We start from the raw sequence: 9300 nt of genomic DNA, 5'->3' as shown, positions 1-9300 counted from the left end.
CCCACTAGAAGGACAGGTTTTCTAGGAAACCCTACCTGCGTTGGCTAACCCATGTGGAATGTGGCTGTCTTGTATCAGGTTGCTTCTGAGTATTGGTCCATATAGCCCTTGTGTGCTGCATAATCTTAATGGACCAATGATTCTATGAGACATGATACTCCTCTCAGATTGATTTCAAAACATTGTTAGGAAATTGTTGACAACTCCAATCATATGTTGTCTCAGTTGCGGAGGAGTAAATAGCTAGTGTCAGGCGACTTGTATACAGTGAGACAGTTGCACAGTCAGAGACTTTACAGAGACGTACTTAATCTAGGCCACATTTCCTCTCTGGCAGAGATATATCATCGTTATGGCGCTTTAAAAAAAGATGTTTCCCCACAAGATGTTTGCTAAACTTAGCAAACAAACCACTCTGTAGCTAGACAGACTAAGAGGCAGGTAGACAGTTCCTGTATAAACAGCTCACCAGACCACAGGCCCTAAATAGAACAGGCCTGATACAGCCTAGCTATACCTAGCTCAGCTCTCATATCGCTGTTCTCTTAAATATAGCCCTTGTGTGAATTTCTGCTTTTTTTTAATCCTCTGCTCCAGAGAGACAGGGTTATTTCTCATGCTTAAACATGACCATCTATTTTTACTGAGTTCTCAGTTCTTTCTTTCTTTAAATGACACCCCTCTCTCTCTTTCTCTCTCTCTCTCTCTCTTCCTCTCTCTCTCTTTCTCCACTGCTCAGGAAGGGGAGATAAGACTAATCACACCTGAGATCTGGCATTAATCCTTCATCAGAATTCTCTGTGGCGAGCTCCGAGCGTTACCCCACAGCTGGCTCCTATGGTGGGGGGATGGGAGGATATGCTACAGGATTTAGGAACATGTTGACCTCAGGGAGGTCGTTGGAGAAGGCTGAGTGAGGGGGAGGGGAAGTCTGGAGCAAACCCCTGTCTGAGAACCGCCCGAGCATGATTCACACACGGTTCACCCCCTAGAGCATGTACAGTACAGTACAGTGCCTGTCCTGGTCTCCTTCAGGTCCTCTCTGAGAGGGGGCTTTGTTCATCACGTCTGTGAGACTGGCCTTGGGGAACCAAGAGAGAGATCTATTTCAATCTTCTCCTTACTCATCAAGTGTTTTTCTTCCTTCTTTTTTTTTTCTTCTTTTTACGTAGCCTAGAACCCCCCACCCCCACACGCCCCCACCCCCACCCCCACACGCCCCCCCAAGACACGCCCAGCAGAAAGCTGAACTCAGTCAGGTCTCCAGGTAACCGAAACCTGCCTCTAAGAGTTCAGACACTTAAATCATTCCTGTCCCTGAGTCAAGGCGTAGATGGGAGGGGCTGAGGTGAGGCTGAAAGTGACACTTTGTCAGTCAACCACCCAGCCAGGCTGAACTGTCTCAGGGGGAACAATACTAGCGTCATGCCCTTTGAATGAAAGTCAGACCGGTCCGTCGGTTGGCGACACGTCGGTTGGCGACTTGTTCACAATTTCACCAGCTGCTGTCACGTATTCTCCCTGTAAGTTCATTGTATTCTATATTTGTGTATGAAATGTGCTATATACTGTACATAACAGTTGATTTGATTTGATCACCGTGGTTATAGATGTTGTACTCTTGGCATGGGAAAGAACCCTACGTACGGTAGGAAGGTTGTACAGGCGGCATTGTGTCTGTTTAAGTCATTGCCTCACTCAGGGCCCAGACATGGGTGCGGGTGACACTCTATAAACAACTCATGAAAATAAACCACCATGTTTGTTTGTCTGCATAACTGGCTCCATTCATTGTGATATGGAAATCAAAGGTCAAAACATGTTTGTCTTTAACAATATGATGTCATCCTGCAGTAACCTTTTTGATTTATGTTGAACAACATTCTTCATGTTGAGGCCTGACTCATGAATGGAGTACTGACACTGTGCTCACACAACAACTAAACAAACCTGAATAAAGAATCCAGTATACTGAAACCAGTATATTTCTCAAACATACAGTAGCTGATATATCTATTTCTGTGGCTCAGGAGGTAGAGCCGAGCCGATGTCTAATGATCGCACGGTTGACGGTTCAGCGGTTTGATCCCCGGCTGGCCACGTGTCAAGGTGTCCTTGGGCAAGGCAATGGACCCCAAATTTCTCCCAATGAGCGGGCCGGCACATTGCATGGTAGCTTGCTGTGTTGGTGTGTGAATGAATGAATGAGAGGTCATTATAACCTCATTGGAATAAGGTGCTATATAAGTGCAGTCCATCTCTTTGAATCGTTCATCTATTTTCCCTTGATTAATACACATATCATTGCACATTGTATCGGATTCCAATAGCATTATTCCTTTTAAGAAAAGTGCAATGACTACAGATAGATTTTTACATATGGATGTCATAGCCATCCCAGGATGAATATAATCATTCGCCTCTTTAGGAACGCCTCCTCTACCTATGTGGAACCACACAATCCACTCTGAAGAACCCATGTGACTGCATTCATGACCGGAATCTGCAGACTGGAGCCATATTTTAATGACAGATAAGTGGTTCCAGACAGACCAGACTGCTTCCCTCCCTCCCTCCCTCCGTCCCTCCCGACACACAAACACACACACACACACACACACACAAACACACACACACACGCACAAGCACACACACACACACACACACACACACACTCAAACGCACACGCACACTCACACACACACACACACACACACACACATACACACACACACACTCACACACTCTCCTCCTCTGATTGTCAGACTGTGATTAAGTGGACAATAGCAGGTGGCTAGAGGATGTCATTATTCTCTGTGGAGCCATTCTGCTGTAAACACAGTCAGCTTTATTGCATGGTACTATTGAAAGGTACAGAGCTTATGGCAGAGGAAGGACGTGTCAACTGTGACCAATCTGGGTCAAGACTGACTGATTCTAAGTGCACATGTTGAGTATACCCTCTCCTAATTGTAGAGAGATGACTGTCCTGGAGTGGGTGGGTATAGAGACGAGACGACTGGAATCAGAAATAGGATGATGGACAAACCCATTCAAGTCAACATCCCATGGCGGGTGGCATATCCACCAGAGTACCAATTCCCATTCTCATTCTGTTTCTATGGACATATCGATCCTGTATGTCACCACCTCTCATCTTTCCCAAGCAAGCCAGACAACTGTGTGTTTTCATGTCAACCGAATATCACATCAGTGTTTTATTAACCAATTAAAGCTGACAGAGCACCTGCCTTCCCCCTTCTCCAGGGCTTAGGCAGCAGCGTTCACTTTTCTAAGGGGAACAGAGAGACTGACACCAGAGGATTGTCTGTCAGTGTGTGTAATTACAGTGTCGGGACGTGTGTATCGTAGATCTTAGGAAGGGCCGGGAGGGAGGCAGAGGGTTAACGATGGGTTAAACCTCCCCAGGGCCGATGAATCTCTTCATCCATCGCTGTGTTCTTCTCAGAGAAGATGTGTGAGTCAACATGCATGAAAGCTTAGTGGCCTGGGTGTTCTCATTGACCTTCTGTCTGATGTCTTTATATTCAATTGGGGTGATTTCATTTGACACTCTCATTAGCTCTGTGTGGCTAATGTGTGTGTCACTAACAGTAGTGAATAGGCTTTGTGCTGTATATATTTTTTTCACATTGATTGAAGACTAGCCACTATGAGCCTGAGAACATTGAATTGTCCAGCTGTGTGACATCATCAGGATATAATCTAAATTAAATTCATATTTTACGTTTTTACAAATGTTGACCATAAACTGGTGGGGCAAGGGGAAGGAAACATTGCATGTGATAACACTTCTTGTGAGTAATGAAAGAGCCTCCATCCATTTTTACATTTCACTGGTTATGCCTTAAATGGAGCAGATTAGATAAATTAAATAATAATATGCACTAGAACAAGTAATAATATATCATCTTATAAAAAAAAGTATTATTTTATTAATCGAAATTAAAAGAAAAAGGCAAATTGTGCAGGGGAGGTTAAGAAAACATGTAGGGCTTGTCAAGAAGCCTCCCCTAAAAAGTAATAGAATAATACATGTTTTAAAAATTTATTAAATTAAAATAAACTAATGTGAAAAGGAATTTGAACACAATTGCTCCAAGAGATATTTCTTTATGTTTATTTTTAAATTGTCAAATGCTAATGCATTTTTTCAGATGATCTGGGAGGCTGTTGCAGACAAACTGACCTCTGTAACACACTGAGAATTGACCTTTACTAATTCTGAACTAGGCAGTAAAGAGATTAGAGGAGGATCTTGTGGGGTAATTGTGAACTTGTTTGTTGAACTGAAATATGTTGCGAAGGTTGATAGGTAAGCTGATCTTCCTTTCTCTAGCACTGTGACTGCTGATGGTTTTACTTACGATGACTGACGTATAGTTGATGCATTTATTTAGACAAATGTACTTCTTGTAAGTCGCTTTAGATAAAAGCTATTGACCAAAATTATTCAATCATAACATTACATTACTTATGCGTTTGATATGTTTCCTTTGCAGTGCTTGTACATGTATACATATATCTATACTATAACAAAGACATTCTCAGTGTGTACTGAATGTGTAGATGATGATAATGAATTCATGATTGTTCATTGCAAATCATTGCAAATTCCTTCACTTCGAATCATACCATCACACACTTCATCCCAGATCCCAAATTCCACTCACCTCCTCCAGGCCAATTCCCTGGATATAAACCTCTGTTGAACAAGTTTCACTCCCTATGACCACACACTACAAGGCCAGAGTTCATCAAGAGGTCATGTCTTCCCCTAATATAAGGAGCAGCCTTCTTCCGAGACGTCCATGGCCTCAACACGCCCATGGGCAAGGACACCATTACTGATTTAGAGGGGGAAACACTTTACATGTTACATGTCACAATGGATTCTCTGGCAGCTACAGTGGAGACGGGTGGGGCAGTTTATTATTTTTTTGCGGGGGGGGGGGGGTTGAGGAAGTTTTTAACCCATGGTGGAGTAGTCCTTGTGGGAGGAGGGGCTTGGTGTGACAGCCCCCCCTGGGTGAGACGACTCTCTGGCTACCGTGTTAAAGCCATTAGTACGCCTCATGAAACCTCAAACTCACATGGTCCCCTCTAGCACTGGACAGCTAATGCCTCTGGCAGATGGCAGTGAGTGTGTGTCTGTGTGTCTGTGTGTCTGTCTGTGTGTGTGTGTGTGTGTGTGTGTGTGTGTGTGTGTGTGTGTGTGTGTGTGTGTGTGTGCGTGTGTGTGTGTGTGTGTGTGTGTGTGTGTGTGTGTGTGTGTGTGTGTGTGGTTAAGTGCAAGAGCAGAGATGCATTGCAAACATAGGAGAGACAGGGTGTGGAAGACGCATTAGTTTGGTTTGAGAGAACAAGAGCAACATCAGACATTAACCAGATGATGCTTCACATATTGATTTAGACTGAGTAGGTTGGCAGTGGGGCATGCTGCTCTAAGAATATGCCTCACCGGAAAGAACAAACCATAAAGCCTATTTCAATATTTGAAAGCTTTTCGTGTCTATTATCTGTTTTAGTTTAATATCTACTATCTAGGTTTCGAGAGAAGGCCCATAAACATGTTTTGGCTCTCAGGGTGATATAAATCTTTATGTGCTGTGAAGTTGTTTCATAACCGGCGAGCCAGTAGAAACATGTTGAGGAACACACATCAGTGAGCGGCGATGGAAACATACTGTCACGGGCCTGTGTGAGTGAGAGTCTGAGAGAGGCAGCAGTCAGCAGCAGGGTGGGCTTGTGTACAGTGTGTGTTTTCACGGAGCCATTGGCGGCAAGGTGCGGCACTGCAGTGCGTTATCTCTGCATTCCAAACTACACCTACCCCTTTATTTAAACAAGGGGCCACCATGGCAACCCAGCTGGAAAGAGGCACAGAAACTGACACCCACCTCTCACATCCTGCCAGACTGCTCCACTACCCCCCCCCCACCACCACCACCACCACCCCCACGCCGGTTTAAATTCCTCTTTTAGGTTCCTGTCTCCCAGAGGCATACAGTCACACACGGGGGGGCACCTTTGAACATACACGTTTTAAGAGGAACCTGAGGAGAGTTGAGGTTAGTTTACTGCTCATTCTAAGCAAGCTGATTGGTCTTCTTCTTACACTGGTAAACACAATGTTCTAACTCCAATGGGCTTCTATCGAATACTTCTGAATTATTATTCCAATGTATTCTAACCATCCCAGAGTTTGTTTTTAAACGTCTCAGTTTAGTTCGAACTTGTGACAGAGGCAAAAAAGCTGGCAAAGAAATGTGTTAGTCATGGAGAACTTTTGTCTTAGTCCTGGTAGATTAGAACTAGAGGAACTGACTGCGTGAAAGTATTCTCAGACAAGCAGGAGTAGCCTTTTGGTGTGGTACATGATAGCTTTAACAAGGTGCTTAGAGCCACTCTAGGTCAGCCAGAAACCTGAGGACAAAACCTGTTTTGTCAATTAGCTCAAACAAACAGGGTGAGTGGGCAACCTCTGAACTCCACCTTTTGTGGAGTTTGTGTGTGTGTGTGTGTGTGTGTGTGTGTGTGTGTATGTGTGTGCATGCATGCCTGCATGCGTGCGTGCCTGCATGTGTGGGTGGGTGCGTGTGTGTATGTGTGTGTTTCAAAAAGAGGGGGTGTTGAGGGGGCACCAATCCGATTTCTTGCGGTGACACAACACATTCCTGACCCAGTCTACTGTACGCTATGGTACACTAAGCACTGTAGGGGTACAAAGTACAGCATCATCCACACTCAACTAAACATAACAACACTAAAGAGCACCTCAACCTCATCAGGGGAGCACACAGACTCCTTTTCCCTTCAACCACAATTACTCATTAGCCCATGGGATTGACAGTGGCCAACCAGTTCATGAGCATATAAACATACCAGGGAAGGCTGTTGGAGGTAAACAATCGGAGGACGGGCTCATTTTATTGCATGGAATGGAAAGGTTGATACCATTCCTCATTCCGTTCCATGCATTACAATTCAATTGTCCTCTGATTTCTACCTCCACCAGCCTCCCCTGATAACCACCCAGCAAAAATAAAGCCATATGGAAATGGAAATGATGCCCCTAAGTATCTTTGAACCTAAAAATAGTGCAAAGGAATGGAAAAAAAGAGAGACACACACATTAGCAGAGTTGAACATCTATAGGGTAGAGCAGCAGCCTTATTTTCACACAGAGGAAAATCCATCCCTGATTAAAAAACTAATCTGGAGGTTTGATCCACCAGGATTGTGTAGAAGAAGAAGTGGTAGTCAGCGTTTTGACAGGAGAACGTATTTCATGCATTAGCTGTCCGTTAGCCCAAACTGACCTGTCTAATCTCTCCAGCCAAGTGTGAGCACACACTTTTTTTCCTCTTCTCATGCATTCAAACCACTTCTCCCTCGGATGACTTTAATTCAAGATGATACAGGCTTTAATCATTCATATGGCTACGGGATGTTTGCCAGGGCTTTTATGAGGCTGACACTGTGTCAGGAAAAAAGGTCTGTGTGAGAATACAGCATTGCTGGTGAGAGAGGGGGGAATAGAAACCATGATGATGATATATACCCTTGGCAAGCCTGGCTGGCTTTCAGCATCCTGACACAGTATCTCTCTCTTCACAGGGGGAGGAGGGGAGTGTATTCAGTCTCATTGGCGGGGGTCCCTGAGAAACGTCTCACATTGCATCTACTGCGGCGGGCCTTATGTCAACAAACTGTTAATTCATCAGCATGAATGATAACCGGCGTGGCAGAGAAATGGTCAGATGCGAGAGGATAGATTAAAGATGAGGTCCCGGGACTCTCTTCTCCATTATAATTCAAAGCTGCATACTGTAAGACCGTTTGAGCACATGTGTGCAGTTACACGGTAACTATATTACCGGGTAGCATCAATTTATGATATATTGGAATCAGAGAATAGTTCAGTGGTTTACAAAAGGTGTTTGTTCAGTCTTTTAGTCTGTGTCACACAGACAAACCCACCTGACGTGTTATGATGCCACCCCCACCTCCAGAGGGACACCTGAGACCTTTTGGGAGGTTGAGATGGTTCTAGACACACCTGTATGTTGGAACAGGATGTATCACAACAAAGACCCCAACAGAAAAGTGCGGCTCTTCACTTCAACCATGTTCACACTGATAACCCTGGTAATGTAGCCGAACCGCAAAGGTAACCTCCTAAACGTCAAGCCCTAGCCCTGTAAAAGGTAGGTCTTAAATCCTCTTAATCTCAGACAGGAGGCCATGTAAAAGATATCACACTTGGTCCATTCAGCCCCTGCTATATGGCACTTGTATTGATTGCCTTGGCTCCGGCGCAGGGCGGTGTGAGATCAGGAGACCAGCGGTCTGTGTCTAATCAATTAATACAGCCGTCGGCCGTGGTCATGACAGGATGTGAGCAGGGCTTATGGGAGGACAAGAGGAGATACAGAGGTATGGGATCACCTGAATTACGATCCCACAGTTGACAAGGTCAGGTCACCGGTAGTACCAAGCTCTGAGAAAGAATCTCAGGAATGCAAAGTTTCACATAGAATGAGAACAGGAAGAAATACCCCTTATAAAGAACAAAAGTCTCTATTCTTTGGGCTATTCATAGAGTAGAGGGGAGATGTTGTTGTTACTGTTAGCCTACTTAAGTTCACAAAGCAGGAAATTCTGGTTCTCTCGCAATAAGAGTGTGACTGACACACACACTCCACTGCCTGACGAAACATAGCAGGAGATCCGATTGACCCAAATGACTTACTGACTTACTGAGTGTACAGACACTGGCAGTGTGGGTGAATTGGTAACGAACATGCCCCTACATGCCTCTTACCCTGTAAACCCCATTTTCAATGGGCCAGAGGGGTTACTCGTCGATGACAGGCCTATGCTACAGTGATAGTGCTGCCTCATATTAGGCCTTCACCTCCATCTGATGCTCCCATTTAACTACCAAGTGGTTTAGACATCCATTGAAAAGTAACAAGTTTGATGACTTAACCCCCCAATCAGTTCATTAGGGTAATCTTGGGTTGTCGTGCTTGGTTATGCCGCTTAGCCGAAAACAATTCGCAGGTCTTTTAGGGCCGAGGGGCGTCGGTGTGTATTTTCGCGCCGTTTTTTTTTTTTTTTACGTAGTGTTGACACAGACAGTGATGTTTCACCTTTTAACTGTGATAAAGGGACAATACGGCCTGGACTGGTCATAATGAGAGCCGGCGGGGGGGCCGACACGGCTTCACTCCACTGCAGTGTCTCTGTGGAGCCCGGGGGGGACCAGGCGGC

Source organism: Nansenia antarctica (genome assembly GCF_963989245.1).
Source record: "Nansenia antarctica genome assembly, chromosome: 4".
Lineage (NCBI taxonomy): Eukaryota > Metazoa > Chordata > Actinopteri > Argentiniformes > Microstomatidae > Nansenia > Nansenia antarctica.
Note: the sequence above shows the minus strand (reverse complement) of the source record.